The sequence below is a fragment of the Staurois parvus genome, unplaced genomic scaffold, assembly GCF_062004578.1.
Source record: "Staurois parvus isolate SC_StPar_1 unplaced genomic scaffold, SC_StPar_1.0 ptg000436l, whole genome shotgun sequence".
Taxonomy (NCBI): Eukaryota; Metazoa; Chordata; class Amphibia; order Anura; family Ranidae; genus Staurois; species Staurois parvus.
This window is the reverse complement of record NW_028318232.1, coordinates 7,571,053-7,593,666: the sequence shown is the minus strand read 5'-3', so window position 1 is coordinate 7,593,666 and position 22,614 is coordinate 7,571,053. Positions and strand designations below refer to the sequence as shown.

General features: G+C 41.6%; 1 protein-coding gene across 2 annotated transcripts in view; it reads left to right on the top strand.

Annotated features, from left to right (window-relative positions):
- The window catches only part of ATRIP (ATR interacting protein), a 180,405-nt gene that overhangs the window by 486 nt on the left and 157,305 nt on the right, over positions 1-22,614 (top strand). The window lies entirely within an intron of this gene.

Here is a 22,614-nt window from a genome sequence, read left to right as displayed (position 1 = left end):
TGTACACTGCGGCTGATGAACTCACGTTTAGGAGCTGTTCAGCAATTTTTTCAGCAGCCCCTGAACTCGCCCTTATGGTTTCCTACATATCCATGTACACATCTTGGTTTACAGGCATGCGAGTTTACAGTCTTTTTTTGAACGCAGAAAACGTGCGTTCAGCAGTCGATTGTATCAGCATTTCAAACGCAAAACGCTTGTAAACGTGGTAAATCGTGTTTATAGGCATTTGCGTCTGAAATTGGTTTTTAATATTTCCAGTTCCCAATGCTGTCCAGAGCCTTTTTTTCATCAGGAAAAATGCCTGAAAAGTGTTTTCAAGGTACTCAGATGGACAAAACACTGAACACAGGATGTTCCCACCAAGCTTGTCACACATTGTAATGACCAGTTCACACCTCAGACCTCTCCCACCCTTGGAAACAAAAGATATGTTAATGATCATTCACACCTCAAATTCCTCCTGAAGACCCCCTGCCAGGTGACCTTAATGACTCACTCCACCAGACATCTTTCCCACCCTTGGAAACAAAAGAAATGTTAATGAGCAACTCGCACCTAATTATCTCAACACATGCTGCTGTCTCTGCTTCTACTCTCCGTATTTCTCTGAAACAGTCTGAAATAGTTAATAATTTACCACTTTTCAGTACATTCTGGGCATTTGTGAGGTTCTCCTGTGCTTATCTTTTTAAAAAAAAAAAAAAAGCTTCTAAAAGCAAATGCACATAAACGCGGCTAAACAGATTTTTTTTTTTTTCAACCTACGTTTTCCAGAAGTCAGTTTTCATCATCCTGTGTACATGGTGCCTTAGATGAACTGATACAGAGTCAAAACCAGGTACCCACCGGCTCAAACAAAGTGCTAAATGTGGCAATGGAGCGTGCAAACAAGTGTAGCTGTACTTTTGGGTGGAGCTCTGCTTTAACCATTCCAGCTCTGGAAGATTTTACCCCCTTCCTGACCAGGCCATTTTTTTGATATTCGGCACTGCATTACCTTAACTGGTGTGTACATGTAACGTTGCACCCAAAATTTTATATCTTTTTTTTTTTCACACAAATAGACATTTGATCACCACTGGGTGTTTTATTTTTTGGGATGTAAACGAAAAGAGACTGAACATTTTGAAAAAGCTTTTTTTCTGCTATAAAACATATCCAATAAGAAAAAACAAATTCCTCATAAATGTTGACCAAAATGTACAGTATCTCCCAAACATGAGTACGCCTCTCACATTTTTGTAAATATTTTATTATATCTTTTCATGTGACAACACTAAAGAAGTGACACTGCTACAATGTAAAGTAGTGAGTGTACGGCTTGTATAACAGTGTAAATTTGCTGTCCCTTCAAAATTACTCAACACACAGCCATTAATGTATAAACCACTGGCAACAAAAGTGAGCACACCCCTAAGTGAAAATGTCCAAATTGGGCCCAAAGTGTCAATATTAACTCTCTTGGGCATGGAGTTCACCAGAGCTTCACGGGTTGCCACTGGAGTCCTCTTCCACTCCTCCATGATGACATAATGGAGTTGATGGATGTTAGAGACCTTGTGCTCCTCCACCTTCTGTTTGAGGATGCCCCACAGATGCTCAATAGGGTTTAGGTCTGGAGACATGCTTGGCCAGTCCATCACCTTTACCCTCAGCTTCTTTAGCAAAGCAGTGGTAATCATGGAGGTGTGTTTAGGGTCGTTATGTTGGAATACTGCCCTGTGACCCAGTCTCTAAAGGTAGGGGATCATGCTCTGCTTCAGTATGTCACAGTACATGTTGGCATTCATGGTTCCCTCAATGAACTGTAGGCTCCCAGTGCCGGCAGCACTCATGCAGCCCCAGACCATGACACTCCCACCATCATGCTTGACTGTAGGCAAGACATACTTGTCTTTGTACTTCTCACCTGGTTGCCACCACACACGCTTGACACCATCTGAACCAAATACGTTTATCTTGGTCTCATCAGACCACAGGGCATGGTTCCAGTAATCCATGGCCTTAGTCTGCTTGTCGTCAGCAAACTGCAAGCTTTCTTGTGCATCATCTTTAGAAGAGGCTTCCTTCTGGGACGACAGCCATGCAGACCAATTTGATGCAGTGTGCGGCGTATGGTCTGACCACTGACAGGCTGACCCACCAACCCTTCATCCTCTGCACCAATGCTGGCAGCACTCATACGTCTATTTCCCAAAGACAACCTCTGGATATGACACTGAGCACGTGCACTCAACATCTTTGGTCGACCATGGCGAGGCCTGTTCTGAGTGGAACCTGTCCTGTTAAACCGCTGTATGGTCTTGGCCACTGTGTTGCAGCTCAGTTTCAGGGTCTCGGCCAGGGGCGGACTGACAACTCATGGGGTCCCCGGGCAATAGGCGATCATGGGGCCCCTGTGTCCTTGCCCAAACTCAAAAAAGCCTATAAAAAAGGTACCAGGGGCATCTCATGGGGCCCCCTACTGACCCCGGACCCTCGGGCAGTGCCTGAGTTTCCAAATGGTCAGTCTGCCCCTGGTCTTGGCAATATTCTTATAGCCTAGGCCAGGGGTGGGCAAACTTTTTGACTTGAGGGCCGCAATGGGTTCATATATTGGACCCGGGGGCCGGACCAAGAGTAGATGAATGATGTGTATGTGTCATCCATAGTAAGTATAGTAATATTCCCCCATAGTAAGCATAGTAATTCATCCCCCATATAGTAATTCATCCCCCATATAGTAATTCATCCCCCATATAGTAATTCATTTCCCATATTAATTCATTCCCCATATTAATTCATCCCCCATATCAAGTCCCCCCTGTGTCAATTCACTTACCTTTGCTCCGCGCATTCCTCTCGCCGTGTTCCCGCGACGTTCCGGTGTAGCATGAAAATCTGTCTCCTATGAGGATCTGTCCCCCTCGACGTATCTGCGCATGTGCCAGTTTCAGGCATTAGCAGCCGATCGGCGATCTCCGGCACATGCGCAGATACGTCGAGGGGGACAGATCCTCATAGGAGACAGATTTTCATGCTACACCGGTCTTCAGGGCGGACTGTGAGAGGAGCCTAGCGGGAGCCTAGCTCCGTGGGCCGGATTAAAAGGTCCGTAGTTTGCCCATTGCTGGCCTAGGCCATCTTTCTATAGAGAAACAATTCTTTTTTTTTTTTTTTTTTTTTCCTCAGATCCTCAGAGAGTTTTTTGCCATGAGGTGCCATGTTGAACTTCCAGTGACCAGTATGAGAGAGTGAGAGCGATAACACCAAATTTAACACACCTGCTCCCCATTCACACCTGAGACCTTGTAACACTAATAAGTCACATGACACCGGGGAGGGAAAATGGCTAATTGGGCCCAATTTGGACATTTTCACTTGGGGGTGTACTCACTTTTGTTGCCAGCGGTTTAGAGAGTAATGCAGGCCATAGACGGGTCTAAATTGGCCGATTTTTTTAAAAAAAAATGAAAAATCGGTCGTTCAAGCGCCCGACGTTACCAGCAATGGTAAAAAAAAATTGGACGATTTTCATCCCGTCTACAGCTGGCAAAAAGTGTCCCTGCAGAGAGCTCCGCTATTTCTTTGACAGTTCCTTGACATTTATAGCGGTTGCAACAATGTATCTATTTGTATCCATTTAGGATACAGATGTTTTTATTCGGAAACAAATAGATACATTGTTGCAACCGCTATAAATGTCAAGGAACTGTAAAAGAAATAGCGGAGCTCTCTGCAGGGACACTTTTTGCTGGACTGGAATTCCTCTTCTTCTTCTTCATCATCCTCTTCTTCTTCTTCATCATCCTCTTCTTCTTCTTCATCATCCTCTTCTTCTTCTTCATCATCCTCTTCTTCTTCTTCATCCTCTTCTTCTTCTTCATCATCATCATCCTCTTCATCATCATCATCCTCTTCTTCATCATCATCCTCCTCCTCTTCTTCTTCATACTCTTCTTCTTCATACTCTTCTTCTTCATACTCTTCTTCTTCATACTCTTCTTCTTCATACTCTTCTTCTTCATACTCTTCTTCTTCATACTCTTCTTCTTCATACTCTTCTTCTTCATCCTCTTCATCATACTCTTCTTCTTCATCCTCTTCATCCTCTTCTTCTTCATCATCCTCTTCTTCAGCTTCTTCATCCTCTTCTTCAGCTTCTTCATCCTCTTCTTCAGCTTCTTCATCCTCTTCTTCAGCTTCTTCTTCATCCTCTTCTTCTTCTTCATCCTCTTCTTCTTCTTCATCCTCTTCTTCTTCTTCATCCTCTTCTTCTTCTTCATCCTCTTCTTCTTCATCATCCTCTTCTTCATCCTCTTCTTCTTCTTCTTCATCCTCTTCTTCTTCTTCTTCATCCTCTTCTTCTTCTTCTTCTTCTTCTTCTTCTTCTTCTTCTTCTTCATCCTATTCTTCTTCATCCTCTTCTTCTTCTTCTTCTTCTTCATCCTCTTCTTCTTCTTCATCCTCTTCTTCTTCTTCTTCATCCTCTTCTTCTTCATCCTCTTCTTCTTCATCCTCTTCTTCTTCATCCTCTTCTTCTTCATCCTCTTCTTCTTCTTCTTCATCCTCTTCTTCTTCATCCTCTTCTTCTTCTTCTTCTTCATCCTCCTCTTCTTCTTCATCATCCTCCTCTTCTTCTTCATCATCCTCCTCTTCTTCTTCTTCTTCATCATCCTCCTTCTTCTTCTTCTTCTTCATCATCCTCTTCTTCTTCTTCTTCATCATCCTCTTCTTCTTCTTCTTCATCATCCTCTTCTTCTTCTTCATCATCCTCTTCTTCTTCTTCATCATCCTCTTCTTCTTCTTCATCATCCTCTTCTTCTTCTTCATCATCCTCTTCTTCTTCTTCATCATCCTCTTCTTCTTCTTCTTCATCATCCTCTTCTTCTTCTTCATCATCCTCTTCTTCTTCTTCTTCATCATCCTCTTCTTCTTCTTCTTCATCCTCTTCTTCTTCTTCTTCATCCTCTTCTTCTTCTTCATCCTCTTCTTCTTCTTCATCCTCTTCTTCTTCTTCATCCTCTTCTTCTTCTTCTTCTTCTTCTTCTTCATCCTCTTCTTCATCCTCTTCTTCATCCTCTTCTTCATCCTCTTCTTCTTCTTCTTCTTCTTCTTCTTCTTCTTCATCTTCTTCTTCTTCATCCTCTTCTTCTTCTTCTTCTTCTTCTTCTTCTTCTTCTTCATCCTCTTCATCCTCTTCTTCTTCTTCTTCTTCATCCTCTTCTTCTTCATCCTCTTCTTCTTCTTCTTCTTCTTCATCCTCCTCCTTCTTCTTCTTCTTCATCATCCTCCTTCTTCTTCATCATCCTCTTCTTCATCATCCTCTTCTTCTTCTTCATCATCCTCTTCTTCTTCTTCATCATCCTCTCCTTCTTCTTCATCATCCTCTTCTTCTTCATCATCATCCTCTTCTTCTTCTTCATCATCCTCTTCTTCTTCTTCTTCTTCTTCCTCTTCTTCTTCTTCATCCTCTTCTTCTTCTTCATCCTCTTCTTCTTCTTCATCCTCTTCTTCTTCTTCATCCTCTTCTTCTTCTTCTTCATCCTCTTCTTCTTCTTCATCATCCTCTTCTTCTTCTTCATCATCCTCTTCTTCTTCTTCATCATCCTCTGCTTCTTCTTCATCTTCTTCTGCCTCTTCTTCTCCTTCATCCTCTTCTTCTCCTTCATCCTCTTCTTCTCCTTCATCCTCTTCTTCTTCTTCTTCATCCTCTTCTTCTTCATCCTCTTCTTCTTCTTCTTCATCCTCCTCTTCTTCTTCTTCTTCTTCATCCTTTTTTTCTTCTTCTTCATCCTCTTCTTCTTCTTCATCCTCTTCTTCTTCTTCTTCATCCTCCTCTTCTTCTTCTTCTTCATCCTCTTCTTCTTCTTCTTCTTCTTCTTCCTCTTTTTCTTCCTCTTCTTCATCCTCTTCTTCTTCATCATCATCCTCTTCTTCTTCATCATCATCCTCTTCTTCTTCATCATCATCCTCTTCTTCTTCTTCATCATCCTCTTCTTCTTCTTCATCATCCTCTTCTTCTTCTTCATCATCCTCTTCTTCTTCTTCATCATCCTCTTCTTCTTCTTCATCATCCTCTTCTTCTTCTTCATCATCCTCTTCTTCTTCTTCATCATCCTTCTTCTTCTTCTTCATCATCCTTCTTCTTCTTCTTCATCATCCTTCTTCTTCTTCTTCATCATCCTCTTCTTCTTCTTCATCATCCTCTTCTTCTTCTTTATCATCCTCTTCTTCTTCTTCTTCATAATCTTCTTCTGCTTCTTCTTCATCATCTTCTTCTTCATCCTCTTCTTCTTCTTCTTCATAATCTTCTTCTGCTTCTTCTTCATCCTCTTCTTCTTCATCCTCTTCTTCTTCTTCTTCCTCTTTTTCTTCCTCTTCTTCATCCTTTTTTTCTTCTTCTTCATCCTCTTCTTCTTCATCATCATCCTCTTCTTCTTCATCATCATCCTCTTCTTCTTCATCATCATCCTCTTCTTCTTCATCATCATCCTCTTCTTCTTCATCATCATCCTCTTCTTCTTCATCATCATCCTCTTCTTCTTCTTCATCATCCTCTTCTTCTTCTTCTTCATCATCCTCTTCTTCTTCATCATCCTCTTCTTCTTCTTCATCATCCTCTTCTTCTGCTTCTTCTTCTTCTGCTTCTTCTTCTTCATCATCATCTTCTTCTCCTTCATCCTCTTCTTCTCCTTCATCCTCTTCTTCTCCTTCATCCTCTTCTTCTCCTTCATCCTCTTCTTCTCCTTCATCCTCTTCTTCTCCTTCATCCTCTTCTTCTCCTTCATCCTCTTCTTCTCCTTCATCCTCTTCTTCTCCTTCATCCTCTTCTTCTTTTTCATCCTCTTCTTCTTCTTCTTCATCCTCTTTTTCTTCTTCTACTTCATCCTTTTCTTCTTCTTCTACTTCATCCTTTTCTTCTTCTTCTACTTCATCCTTTTCTTCTTCTTCTTCATCATCCTCTTCTTCTTCTTCTTCATCATCCTCTTCTTCTTCTTCTTCATCCTCTTCTTCTTCTTCATCATCCTCTTCTTCTTCATCATCTTCTTCTTCATCCTCTTCTTCTTCATCCTCTTCTTCTTCATCCTCTTCTTCTTCATCCTCTTCTTCTTCATCCTCTTCTTCTTCATCCTCTTCTTCTCCTTCATCCTCTTCTTCTTCTTCTTCATCCTCTTCTTCTTCTTCTTCATCCTCTTCTTCTTCTTCTTCATCCTCTTCTTCTTCTTCTTCATCCTCTTCTTCTTCATCCTCTTCTTCTTCTTCATCCTCTTCTTCTTCTTCATCCTCTTCTTCATCCTCTTTTTCTTCTTCTTCTCCTTCATCCTCTTCTTCTCCTTCATCCTCTTCTTCTCCTTCATCCTCTTCTTCTCCTTCATCCTCTTCTTCTCCTTCATCCTCTTCTTCTCCTTCATCCTCTTCTTCTCCTTCATCCTCTTTTTCTTCTTCTTCTCCTTCATCCTCTTTTTCTTCTTCTTCTCCTTCATCCTCTTCTTCTCCTTCATCCTCTTCTTCTTTGTTCTTCTTTTTGTCTTCCTCTTGCAGGTCACTGCTCGTGCGCAGATTTTTTTATCGGTAAAAGATCGGCCGATTGGCCCATCATTGCCGCGAAAATCGGCCGATCGGCAACATAGGACGATTTTTTTCCAACTTTACCAATAAAAAAAGTCTGCCAAAGTACCGAAAAATGGCCGAACATTTAGCCCACTAACGATCCGAAAATCGGCCGATTTTATTTTCGGCCAAAAAATCGGCCGATTTTCAACCCATCTATGGCCTGCATAATGGCTGTGTGTTGAGTTATTTTGAGGGGAAAGCAAATTTACACTGTTATACAAGCTGTACACTCACTACTTTACATTGTAGCAAAGTGTCATTTCTTCAGTGATCTCACATGAAAAAATAGAATAAAATATTTACAAAAATGTGAGGGGTGTAATCACTTCTGTGAGATACTGTATTCTGCTACATGTCATCGATAAAAAATCACAATAAGTGTAAGTTATAGTACCTACAAACTATGATATATATATATATATATATATACTGGTATTTTTATTTTTTTACACTGTTAGTGTTGCCCCAGACAGAGCTCTGGGCTGTGATTGTACACAGCCAACCAAACCATGCCACAGCCATGAGCCAGATGCTAAGCCTACAGTTGTGGCACACTATAACTACTCTAAAAAACCCTTGGGCTGTCAAAAACAAAACCCAAAGGCATTTAGAAGGTGGCAGTGTCCTCTTGAATGCCTGTCAGCCACACTTATATAGCTCCCTGAAATGTGATTCACCATACTGTAGCTCACTACAAACAAGCCCTTATGTCACTGGGAGCGGGCTGCCTCAGCCTGGTTGTTGTATTTGACCCTTTGATGAGGGGACACTCAATGCACCCTCCTTGTCTGTGGGGAATGCAATGCTTCCTGGGCTGTGTGACAATTGTATGCCAGAGTGGCAAGGGGAAGGCTGACGCATCATTCTAACCGAGGCAAAAATGGAAGCAGGAGGTGGTTTGAATGTGAGTAAAAGGGGGGAAGAAAATAAAAAAAAAAAAAGTATATATTTTTTTTAATTTAGGGTTTTTTTTTTTTAGGTTGTGGAGGGGGAGGATTGGAATGGTGCAAAGAAATTTTTTTGTGGGAAGGTCCACTTGAAGACCTCATGAAAACTGGATATATTTATAGCTGCTGTTTTTGTGGTCGGGTGTTTTTTTTTCTACAGCCAGTAAACTCCAAAGCATTTATATTATACACAGCAACAAATCACCATATAATATCCCAGAAAAGTTATCCACCTCCACCTTTGAAGGCCAATTAAACAAAAATTATAAAACTTTTCTCTTTAACAAATAAATAAAAATAAATATATAAACAAATAAAACAACATAAAAAAGTGTCCAAAATATCAAAAATTCAAAAAATAGTCCCCACAGGTGTGGACAATAGTTCTCTATCTTCCTTCATCAATAAATCTCCTTCTCAACACCCGCAAATCCTGATGACAGTACACGTCAAAAAGAAAAAGCTTGACATAGTGTCATACCTTTTAAATAATAAAAACACACGTGCCACTCACTGTGCAACATGCAAAAGTCTATATAAATGTGTATACTCTATACACGAGTATCTATACACATGCAAATATACTTTTGTGTACCTAAAAATATAAATATAACTGAAAGACACTTACACAAAGTGTCATTAACACAATATGTGAAAACAACTCGAAATTGTCACTGCAAGTGTGTATCACCGCACTCTGTATACATCAGTGATCATCTTTAAGGTTTAAGGTGATCACTGATGTATACAGAGTGCGGTGATACACACTTGCAGTGACAATTTCGAGTTGTTTTCACATATTGTGTTAATGACACTTTGTGTAAGTGTCTTTCAGTTATATTTATATTTTTAGGTACACAAAAGTATATTTGCATGTGTATAGATACTCGTGTATAGAGTATACACATTTATATAGACTTTTGCATGTTGCACAGTGAGTGGCACGTGTGTTTTTATTATTTAAAAGGTATGACACTATGTCAAGCTTTTTCTTTTTGACGTGTACTGTCATCAGGATTTGCGGGTGTTGAGAAGGAGATTTATTGATGAAAGAAGATAGAGAACTATTGTCCACACCTGTGGGGACTATTTTTTGAATTTTTGATATTTTGGACACTTTTTTATGTTTTATTTGTTTATATATTTTTATTTATTTGTTAAAGAGAAAAGTTTTAAAACTCCCCAGCATGTTATCCTTCATGTCCATGCACACAGGCTTTTATCAGCGTTTTTTGGCAGGGGCATTTTCAGCATGGAAAAACACCCCCAGACTACCGCGTTTTGAAGAAAGTTTTTTTTGGCTGTGAAACGCGACTAGGCATGTTTTGTAGTCTCCAAAGTGAGTTAGAATTAGAAGATTTAGTTTTTTTTCTAAATATGTCATAGCAGTAAAACTCTTGTTTTTAACGTGGCTTTTTACAGCTAACGCTACTGGTGTATTTATAATGTCCTGTGTGCATGAAGCTTTAAAGCGGAGCTCTCCCCATAAGGGGATGCTCCGCTTTAAACCTTTGTCCCCCGCTCCCCATTAAGGATTGGCACCTTTGGGGAGCAGGTACCCGAAATTGACAGGTACCCTTTCCTACTTCTGCTGCGATCGCCTAGGCGATCGGAAGCGGAAGTTGTCGTCCTACCCTTCCTCCCCGTAGTCTTCTGGGACAGGTCCCAGAAGGCTACGGGGCCATTCACAAAGCGCAATGCTTCTCGCACATGCGCAGTGGGCACCCGGCTGTGAAGCCACAAACTGTCACAGCGGGGTGCCCGCACTGAAGATGCCGGCACCAGGGAGAGAAGTGAGCCGGTGAAACTAGCAGTTGTGAGGACACCGATGGACAGGTAAGTGTCTGTGTTTTAAAAGTCAGCAGCTACAGTTTTTGTAGCTGCTGTTTTTTTTTTTTTTTTTTTTTTTTTTTTTTTGCAGGTTGAACTCTACTTTAAGTATAAGTATACTTGCTGGATTTTGCAGCCTTGGTCAGCTGTGTTGATTACATCCTTCAGGCCAAATCATCTTCTCACTGGCTGTACCATATACAATGTCCTCATGGACTTCTGTTGGGCCAGGCTGGAAACCAGCTCATAGACGTATATGGGGATTGCCAGTGCAAGGAAGATCTTACCTGCAGGATGTACACATTGCAGGAGGCTGCCACTGTAGGGAGAATAGTGAAAGTGCACTTAGCCATTAAAACCTCTGCCAGGATTTTATTGCTGTCTTTGCCCCATTGAACAGACTTTCCATAATTTAATATTCTTGCATTACACAGGGAAAAAGGAAAATCACCCCAAATAGGTAGATAAATGTTGAAATTAAAACAGAAATGTTACCCTTCCCATACTACTAAAACAAGTGTTCTTCTTTCCTTTTGCCCCTATTGGAAAGGTTCCTCTTCCTTTTGTCTTGTTAAGCATACAGGAAATATCTTCACAAACAATAACATACCAGGTGTTTTCAAAATGTTTTGGCTGTATTTGGTAACATTGTAACTTGGTCATTCCCACCTAGCAGTTCTTACTAATGTTACATGAGACATCCCTGCTTTGACATAGTGGTTTTATCTGAGTCACTGCTACATTATTTATTAAATTATATCTAATCCCAGGGATGTTAAATTCCTGCTGCCAGCCGCCCGGGACATGCAGTCCTGGGCAAGAAGTTTCTTTTTAGATTTGGCCATGCTTCGGGCAAGCAGCAGAGTTTAGTGCCGCCCTCCCATGAGCTGTCCCCATTGACTAGCTGGCGCTTTTACCAGCTGACAATAGAGGTGGCAGTGGCAGACTCCCACTGCAGAGCATGCCAGGGACCGATTGTTACCTCCTCCCCCACTGTCGTACTTGTAGCAATCGTGCACACAGAGATGGAAGAGGTCATCCATTTTGCTCCAAACCCTCCATCTTGTATCTCTCTCCCTCTTTCCTCATCCCCCCTCCCTCTCTGTTGAGTGACATGTGGTCTGTTTGATGCAGAGTTCAAAAAGGCATCAAAACCCAGCGGTAGAGCTCATGGCTATAAAGTCCAATTAGCCTGGCCCCCAGATGTCTGCAAGACTCTGCTTGGAGAAGGATCGTAAAACCATAAACCAGTCCTTCACTGAGCCTCAAAGACATTCCAGATAAGACATAAAGCAGACATCACGGCCAACATCCACTTTCCCCTCTGATTACATATCCTGGACTACGAAAGACGTACATAAAAACCAGGCATATATTCAGATCGGTCTCTTTAATACAAGTCGTCTGATATATTACATCCCCTAGCTGATTGTGACGAACCGTCCCTTTGTGATAACATTTTGCCCTTTCTGCTCTGGTTTTATCCCCTTTGTAAAGCTGTTTGTTTCACAGACATTCTACACTGTTTGTTTAGGGAAATGTGACCTTGTAGTCTTTCACTTCTAATACAGTTCATACTCTATTGTTGGGTTGTAGGGTTTTGTTGTGGGTGGGGAAAACCCGGTGCCAGGCTGTCTGGTGGGACTGAAGGGGGCAGGGATTACTGCCAGGATGTGCTGTATATACTGAGCTGTGTTTAATAAAGAGAGAGTCATTTTCACCGTACACGAAGTTTCGACTCGTGGTTTGGTGAAGGATTGGTTTTGAGCTGTAAAACCTGCTTTGGCAGAGCACTGGAAGACTTGCAAGACAAGGGGACCATTGGGCGAGACGCACTGCTCTGAACGAGGAAGCCCAGGCGGAACGGTACCGCCACACTGATATCAACAGGAGAGCAGAAAATAATATCTCCTTAACCATCCCAGCAGGCATGTCATATTTCATATGTAGACGTTCAGCCGATGATTCTGCGTATTAATCTACTAGTGGCAAGGCTGCTAAATGCACCGAGAGTAAGTTATGAACCATGACATCAACTGTGAGGGTTTTTGGTTCTAGCTTGGGTCTCCGCCCCAACACCCCTCCCCAAATGAGGCAATTGGTTCTCTGCTTCAGGGAGACCCAATCTCCCTGAAGCAGAGAAAGATCTTAAGTTCCTAGAAAAAGGCTGTTATGCTTGGAGCTAAGCTAGGCTGAGTTGAGTTCAAGTTGAAGAAGCTCCCTTTTAACATCGGAACTAACTTTGGGAGATAAAGCACCCTTTTGGCTCAGAAAACTGGAAGCTGCTTAAACCAAGGCTTTTGGCAAGTACTTTATCTAAATTCCTTTCTGTTATCTCTTTTGCTGTGTTATTGCTCTTTGTATATTTATATATCTATATATTTGCTACATCTTTTTTTCTGTAAATGTTTTTATTGCGCCCTTTTGACTTTTTAGTAATAAATCTTACTTTCTGAAACTGAACCGTTGCTAAAGCTCTTTAATGCAAACTAAGAACCCCTGTCTCTGAAGCGTGCTACTGTGTGTTTTAAACGTTTGCATACATCTGTCTGCGGTGACATTGTGTATCCAAACGATTATTCAAACATCATAGTGTTGTTGCTGATATTGCTGAGTTTCCTCTTTCTCTGTACAAAAAGGAGGTGGTGGCAGTGTGAAGGGTTAATTGCGTAATTAACCTGACCCAGTAACAATCGCTCCCAGGCTGCAAGTACACAGATTGTGGTCCATTAGCTGGAAATTCTTTGTGCAGGATGCAGCAGGGCGTGGCATTGTTACGCACGTGACAGCGCGGTTTTAGATTGGCTAGTCCTTTGGTCACGAGTTTGGTGAGAAGGGCTGGGGTCTGACACCGCAATCGTCACAGTACTCATCCCTGAACCTAAAGTGGAGCCTGCTGCAAGGTCCTCCTTGATTGAATGGGACTCGAGGAGGGGGTGTGGCCGGCCTCGGAGGTGAACACTCCTTGCCACAGTTGTGCTGTGAGAGAAGGCTACAGGACTAGTATATATAAAACCTTTTTGTGATATAATAAATTACCAAAATAAATTAAAAAATCATAAATATATACCAAGAAATATAAAATATAAATAAAATAAAGAATACAAAAATTCCCCAAATCCAAAATGTCCAATAATAAATCCAAAAATAAATCCCAAAATAAGCCCAAAATAGTGTCCAAAATTCCAATCTTTTTCCTCCAAATACGAAAGTTGACCTCTATTTCATCCAAAAACGTACCTCAATATATATATATTTTATTACACTTTCTAGGGTGGAAGGTATTAACTTTTTGAGGGTATAAAAAGGAGGGTGTACATTTAATTAGTACAGGACTGGTATGTATAAATACCATTTCAGTCTTTGCAGATGACACCAAGCTGTGCAGTGGAATAACGTCCTTACAGGATGTCTCCAACTTGAAAGCTGACCTCAATGCACTGTTTGGGCAACTATGTTTCAGATGAGGTTTAATGTTGATAATTGTAAGCTTCCTCACTTGGGGGCTAAGAATATGCATGCATCATCATACATACTAGGGGGGGGGGTACAACTGGGGGAATCAATGGTGGAGAAGGATCTGGTAGTTTTGGTAGATCACAAGCTTAATAATGGCAAGCAATGCCAAGCTGCGGTTTCTAAAGTGAGAAAAATCCTCATAATTTAAAGAGATATAGACTCCAGAGAGAGAGATATCGTTTTACCGCTGTACAAATCATTAGTAAGACCTCATCTGGAGTATACAGTTCAGTTTTGGGCATCAATTCACAAAAAGAACATTGGGGAACTGGAGCAAGTACAGAGAAGGACAATCAAACTGATAAGAGGAGCTCAGCTATGAGGAAAGATTAAAGGAACTGAATTCTCTCTTGAGAAGAGGTTAAGGGGGGATATGAGCAACATGTACAATTACATCAGTGGTTCATATAGTGAACTCGGTGTAGAGTTATTCACCCTGAGGTCATCAGGAGTACAAGGACAAGGGGGCACTATTTACATCTGGAGGGAAAGAAATATAATCTCCAAATATGGAAAGGTTTGCTCACAGTAAGAGATGTGGAATAGACTCCCTCAAGAGTTGGTTCTGGCCAGCTCAGTGGATTGCTTTAAAAAAGGCCTGGGTTCTTTCTTAGATACACAGAATATAACTGGATACTAACATTTATAGGTAAAGTTGATCCAGGGAATATCCGATTTGCCTCTTGGGGGATCAGGAAGGAATGTTTTTCCCAGCAGGTGCAAATTGGATCATGCTTTGCTGGGGTTTTTTTTTTTTGCCTTCCTCTGGATCAACTGTGGGTATAGGATTTTAACCTTTTTTTTTTTTCTATGGTTGAACTGGATGGACTTTTGTCTTTTTTCAGCCAGACTAACTATGTAATTATACAACAGAGGACAGAAAATTAGTTAAATATTCACAAGACATTGAGTCAGATCAGTCAGACCATTATCACTTGTTTTGTCTGTATGATAAATGGTTTGATGCGTTGCTCAATAAAATTATCACTAAAAAAAGAATCCATTGTGGCCAAAAAAGTAAAAACACTTAATAGGGATTTAGAGAATTTTAAGTTAGATAAGTGCATTTACTTGGGCTGCCCACCAACGTACCATGCGTGGTAAACAGCCACACAGTTCCCCTCTTTAGTCTCAAGCCCACTCCCAGATTCCTTAGACAGCGGGGAGATCATATTGCTCATTTTTTCCCCTACAGGAGCAGATTAGATCATGCTTTGCTGGGGTTTTTTTGCCTTCCTCTGGATCAACTGTGGGTATAGGATTATAACTTTTTTTTTTTTTTTATGGCTGAACTGGATGGACTTTTGTCTTTTTTCAGCCAGACTAACTATGTAACTATGGATAGATGTCTGTACAGTGGAGATGCCTTCACAAATTGCATCATCTTGTATTTGAAATGATTGGCAATCTCATAACCAGTGTATCCTGGGTCTATCTGCTGAAACTGGGTCCAATTTTGGGTCTTGTAATAAGATATCCCAATGCCTTTTTTTAATTTTTTTTTCCATCTGTTTTTGTCTGGAGTGATATTGGGTGATAAGCTTGACCTCAGTATTAGTCACAGGTGTTGTGTGACTGTCTTTGGGGGCAAAGGACTGACTATCTTGGAATGATTTGATGACCAATTATGGATCGTATCTCTTGTCCATGAATCTGTCTCTCAGGATCTGTCCTTGTTGGGTGTAGTCATCCAGGGTACAGTTTTTTCTCAACCTGCAGAACTGCCCCCTGGGGATGTTCTGTATCCATTTGGGGTGGTGACCGCTTTTGAAATGCAGGTAGGAATTCCCTGCAGAAGGTTTAAAACGGGTCTTGGATATGTTATGGCCTTCGTTATGGGACAATTCTAGATCTAGAAATACCAGTGACTCAGGGCTCCACACATGGGTGAAGGAAAGACCCAGCTGGTGGTTATTGCAATAGTGGACCAACGAGGAAATGGAAGAGGGGACTGTCCCAAATGATGATTGTGTCGTCTATATTCCTCCTGAGAAACAATGTGGGCAGCAAAGGGGTTGTTCCTCCAGATGCATGATTCCTCCTACCAACTCATGGTAAGGTTGGCATAACATGGCGTGAAAGAAGCACTCATGGCAGTGGCTATCACCTGGAGGAAGTAGTCCCCCTGGAACTTAAAGGAATTGTGTTCCAGGCAAAAATGAGTGCTGTCAAAGATGTACTGCACTTGTCTGTGGTAGAGACAAAAAACAAAAATGCCCCACCACAGTGAGTCCAACCTCATAGGGTATGGAGCTGTACAGAGAGTTAACATCGAGCGAGAGCCAATGGTATGATTCCCCCATGAGTAATTGGACAGAGTTTCCAAAAAGTGCAGGGAGTCATGGACATAGGAAGGGAGAGACTGGACTAAGGGCTGTAGGAAAAAATCCACATACTGGGATAGGCCACTGGTGAGACTCTCCATGGCTGCAAGGATAGGTTTGCCAGGAGGACAAGTAAGGTCTTTATGCACCTTCAGTAGATTGTAGAAGCAAGGGTGCCTGTAGAGTTCTCTGTGTAAAAAAAAAAAAAAAACCAAAAAATAAAATGGTGTTCTCCAAAATCGATTACCTTATGGTAAGCTGAGTCCACTAGGGCCTTCAATTCCAATTTGTGTCTAAGGTTTTTTTTGGGAGTTTCTGATAGGTATCATTATCTGAAAGTAACCTCATGGCTTTACTGATATAATCCGTTTTGTCCTGAACAACAATGCCTCCCTCATTGTCTGCTAGCTTGATAAGACCCTAATTGCCAGCTAGATGGTCTAGTGTGTGTCTCTCGGCTTTGCTCAGGTTATGATGCTTGTAACAAGTAGAGTGGGCAGTGGTACACAACTTTAACATGTCTGCATAGGTGATTCTCAAAGAATGAGCATTTTGCATGGATGGAGTGAAAAATGGACGGTGGTTTGAGTCCCGTGTGGATGATGGAGGCACTCGATAGAAATGCACTGGATAGTTCATCTACACTCGATTGTACAACTAAGATGTCCTCGGGGGGGGCTTCTAAAGCCATTAGGTCCTCTTGGTCCCACATGTGAGCTTCAGTTTCAACTGAGGAAGGTTCGATTTATAATTCCTCATGTTATAGTAGCGCTTTAGAGTCAATTTGCAGATAAAACGATTTGGATCTCTGAATAAGACAAAGGAATTAGGGGGGTTGGTTGGGGCAAAATTGAGACCCTTTTTGAGTAAAGAGGTTTTTTCTAGGGTAAGTGTGTGAGAAGACAAGTTTAAATAATTTTATGGTGTCTGAAGTATTTCTGTGTAGTATCTTTTTCTTGTGCTTCCCACCTCGTCTTTCTCTTCTTTCTTTTCTTTTTGTCACCACCTCTGGTGGGTGGGAGGTGAAGTGAGGACTAGAAAAGAATCAGGAGGGGGTGGGGCTTTACAAACCTCTGGGGAAGTGGCTATATTGTTGACCGTAACGAGATGATGATTATCTCCATATGTATTAACGGGCAATGTACCATCATCTCTATCATGAGTGGGAACAGACTGCTGTCATCAGGGGCTGAGGCTATGCAAGCAGATGCATGTATGCTCACAGGGGGAGTGGCAGTAGGATTGTGTATGTCTATATGATCTGAAATGGCTAGGCCAGTGGCAATGTGGGTAGACAGGGAAGATGTATGGTGACCAGAATTAATAGAGGTATTCTCCTGGATGGTATTAGAATAACCAGATGTACTGGTAGAAACAGAAGTGGAACCAGGTCCCTTACAGTGGGGGGAATAAGTAGGAATCTGACCAGTTGCAATATCAGGTGTATTGAAGGCTACCCTGTGATCCAAGGCCACTGCATCAAATGAGTACAAATAGGTAAAGGTAAGGTCACCTGGGGTTTAGTCCTATTGTGATGAAAATGATGGGATGGGGGGTGAGCAATATGATCTCCCCGCTGTCTAAGAAATCTGGGAGTGGGCTTGAGACTAAAGAGGGGAACTGTGTGGCTGTTTACCACGCATGGTACGTTGGTGGGCAGCCCAAGTAAACGCACTTATCTAACTTAAAATTCTCTAAATCCCTATTAAGTGTTTTTACTTTTTTGGCCACAATGGATTCTTTTTTTAGTGATAATTTTATTGAGCAACACATCAAACCATTTATTATACAGACAAAACAAGTGATAATGGTCTATCTGACTGATCTGACTCAATGTCTTGTGAATATTTAACTCATTTTCTGTCCTCTGTTGTATAATTACATAGTTAGTCTGGCTGAAAAAAGACAAATGTCCATCCAGTTCAACCATAGAAAAAAAAAAAGTTAAAATCCTATACCCACAGTTGATCCAGAGGAAGGCAAACCCCCCCCCCCAGCAAAGCATGATCCAATTTGCACCTGCTGGGAAAAACATTCCTTCCTGATCCCCTGAGAGACAATCGGATATTCCCTGGATCAACTTTACTTATAAATGTTAGTATCCAGTTATATTCTGTGTATCTAAGAAACAATCCAGGCCTTTTTTGAAGCAATCACTGAGCTGGCCAGAACCAACTCTTGAGGGAGTCTATTCCACAATTTCACAGTTCTCTCACTGTGAAGAAACCTTTCCGTGTTTGGAGATTAAATTTCTTTTCCTCCAGACCTAAAGAGTCCCCCCTTGTCCTCTGTGACGACCTCAGGGTGCATAACTCTACACCGAGTTCACTATATGAACCACTGATGTATTTATACATGTTGATCATATCCCCCTTAATCTTCTCTTCTCAAGAGAGAATAAATTTAGTTCCTCTAATCTTTCCTCATAGCTGAGCTCCTCCATGCCTCGTATCAGTTTAGTTGCACTTCTCTGTACTTTCTTCAGTTCCCCAATGTTCTTTTTGTGAATTGGTGCCCAAAACTGAACTGCATATTCCAGATGAGGTGTTACTAATGAATTGTACAGGGGCAAAATGATCTCTCTCTCTCTCTCTCTCTCTCTCTCTCTCTCTCTCTCTCTCTCTCCTATACCTCTTTTAATACAAGAGAGGATTTTGCTCGCTTTAGAAGCCGCAGCTTGGCATTGCATGCCATTATTAAGCTTGTGATCTACCAGAACCCCCAGATTCTTCTCCACCATTGATTCCCCCAGTTGTACTCCTCGTAGTATGTATGATGCATGCATATTCTTATCCCCCAAGTGCATAACCTTACATTTATCAACATTAAATCTCATTTGCCACATAGTTGCCCAATCAAACTGTGCATTGAGGTCGGCTTGTAAGTTGAAGACATTCTGTAAGGATGTTATTCCACTGCACAGCTTGGTGTCATCTGCAAAATACTGAAATTGGATTTTTTTTTTCAGACCCTATATCGTTTATAAATATATAATTACCTTTATTCATTGAATGTTGCAAAAATAAGAAATGTGTCTCCATTCTTTTATGAGGTCAGAGTCAAGGAAATCACAGCCCTTACATTAGGGTTGCCACCTCATCCCTTTAAAACCGAACACATATTAGTTACACAGGTTCTGAGGAATTTATTACAGATAAGGCAATAAGTGAGTTTGATTACCACCTTAGCCACAGAACCTGTGTAATGTGTTCCGTTTTAAAGGGATGAGGTGGCAACCCTACTTTATATAATCTGAGCCCCCTAGGGGTAAGTTTAAGCTCCAAATATTTACGTAAAAATGATATATCCCACCACTGGTGGTTTTCAGAGACTAATAAATCCTCTCATTTTATAAAATAATTTGCGCATGTATTGGTCATGTTAAGCACTTTGTGGGGAGTTGTTGGGGATGGGTGGATTCAGTTTAAAGGCAATAGGTGGGGTAGAGAGAGGGTTCTGTAAAAACAGGTTGTCAAATCTGATGTTCTTCTGTAACAAAAAAGGTTTAATGTTATCCATCTGTGAGTAAGTGCAGCTGATCCATCCCAGGAGAGAGACCGCAGTAACCAGTTTAACTTATGATTAAACAAGCACAATCAGTGCTCAATTCCACAGTGAATAATCCATAGAGTTCCCAAAGCAGGTGGATGGATGGCAGGAAAGGTGGATGAGAGAAACACACTCTGTGTGGTAGCTCCTAGCCAGTGAATCTGGGTAATCCCTCACAAGCATAGAAAGGAAACTAGTGTGGGCCGTGTGGTCTGCGTGGGCAAGGCAGCCCATTCATTTGAATTTTGTGCCCACGTTTCATGCAAGGAAAGGGTGCATGCACCTTTTCCAAAATGCATCCGCACGGTAACCGCATGGTCTTTTTAACCTGCGATCGCATTGCGGGATGAGATGCGTGGGGCCTGCCCCTTGTAAGAGAAATGTGATGTGGCTGCGGATGGTTGCGGGTGCAGGAATCGCATCAATACCTGCAACCAGCCAGCAGCGTGTGGGCTAGTGTGAACCTAGCCTGAATCGCTTTGTTGATGCTGCTTTCATATAACAAGGTACTCCAAGCACAAGACATGGCCCTGGAAAGAATTCAGATAGTGTATCCAGAAAGTATTCACAGCGCTTAACTTTTGTCACATTTTGTTATGTTACAGCCTTATTCCAAAATGGATTAAATTAATTTTTTTCCTCAACATTCTACAAACAATACCTCATAATGACAACATGAAAGAAATTAGTTTTGAAATCTTTGCAACTTATTAAAAATAAAAAACGAAAAAAAATCACATGTACATAGGTAGTCACAGCCTTTACCCAACACTTTGTTGAAGTACGTTTAGCACCAATTACAACCTCAGGTCGTTTTGAGTATGATGCTACAAGTTTGGCACACCTATTTTTGGGCAATTCCTCCTATTCTTCTTTGCAGTACCTTTCAAGCTCCATCAGGTTGGATGAGGAGCATCGGTGCACAGCCATTTTCAGATCTCTCCAGAGTTGTTCAATCGGGTTCAAGTCTGGGCTCTGGCTGGACCACTCCAGGACGTTCACTGAGTTGGCCCATAGCCACTCCTTTGTTATGTGGGCTGTGTGCTTAGGGCCGTTGTCCTGTTGAAAGATAAACTCCAGTCTAAGGTCCAGAGCGCTCTGGAATAGGTTTTCATAAAGGATGTCTCTGTACATTGCTGCATTCATCTTTCCTTCGATCCTGACTAGTCTCCCAGTTCCTGCCACTGAAAAACATCCCCACAGCATGATGCTGCCACCACCATGCTTCAGTGTAGGGATGGTATTGGCCAGGTGGTGAGCGGTGCCTGGTTTCCTCCTGATGTTTTGGCATTCAGGCCAAAGAGTTCAATCTGTGTTGCATCAGACCAGAGAGTTTTGTTTCTTGTGGTCTGAGAGTCCCTCAGGTGCCTTTTTGGCCAACTCCAGATGGGCTGCCATTTGCCTTTTACTGAGGAGTGGCTTCCGTCTGACCACTCTACCATACAGGCCTGACTGGTGGAGTGGTGCAGAGATGGTTCTTCTTCTTGAAGGTTCTCCTCTCTCCACAGAGAAACGCTGGAGCTCTTTCAGAGTGACCATCGGATGCTTGGTTACCTCCCTGGCTAAGGCTCTTCTCCCTTGATCGCTCATTTTGGCCGGGCGGCCCGCTGTAGGAAGATTACTGGTGATTCCAAACTTCTTCCATTTACTTATGATGGAGGCCGCTGTGCTCATTGGAACCTTCAATGGTGCAGAAATTTTTCTGTGACCTTCCCCAGATCTTTGCCTTGATACAATCCTGTCTCTGAGGTCTATGGACAATTCCTTGGACTTCATGGCTTGGTTTCTGCTCTGACATGCACTGTTAACAGGTTTATGCCTTATCTAATCATGTCCAATCAACTGAATTTCCCACAGGTGGACTCCAATCAAGTTGTGGAAATATCTCAAGTATGATCAGTGGGAACAGGATGCACCAGAGCTCATTTTTGAGCGTCATGGCAAAGTCTGTGAATACTTATGTACACCGTGTTCCAAATTATTATGCAAATTATATTTTACCTAAATAATTGATGTAAATAACAGCATAATTCTCATGTTATCAACTATTAAGAGTACAATTCAAATTTTATTGAACAAACCTCCTAATGATAACAGTATTTTTTTTTTAAACATAAAAAACTTACAATGCACTGTTCCAAATTATTACGCACAGTAAGTTTCAAAACACTTTATAGGTTGTAAAGAACTGAAAATTGTCATTTGTTGTGTTTGCAGCATATTTACTAAAATTAAAAGCTATTTTTTAAACATTTTAATAGGTCACGTTACATTTTAACAAAGGACCCCTTATTTGATAGCAGCTTCACAAGTCTTGCATCCATTGAACTTGTGAGTTTTTGGACAGTTTCTGCTTGAATTTGTTTGCAAGATGTCAGAATAGCCTCCCAGAGCTGCTGTTTGGATGTAAACTGCCTCCCACCCTCATAGATCTTTTGCTTGAAGATGCTCCAAAGGTTCTCAATAGGATTGAGGTCAGGGGAGGATTGAGGCCACACCATGACTTTCTCTCCTTTTATCCCCATAACAGCCATTGATGCAGAGGTATTCTTTGCAGCATGAGATGGTGCATTGTCATGCATGAAGATGATTTTATTACGGAAAGCATAGTTCTTCCTTCTGTACCGGGGAAGAAAGTGGTCAGTCATAAACTTCACATACTTTGCAGAGGTCATCTTTACACCTTCAGGGGCTCTAAAGGAGCCAACCAGCTCTGTTCCCATGATTCCGGCCCAAAACATGACTCCACCACTGCCTTGCTGACGTCGCAGCCTTGTTGGAACACCAACCATCCACTACTCTATCCATCTGGACCATCCAGGGTTGCACGGCACTCATCAGTGAAC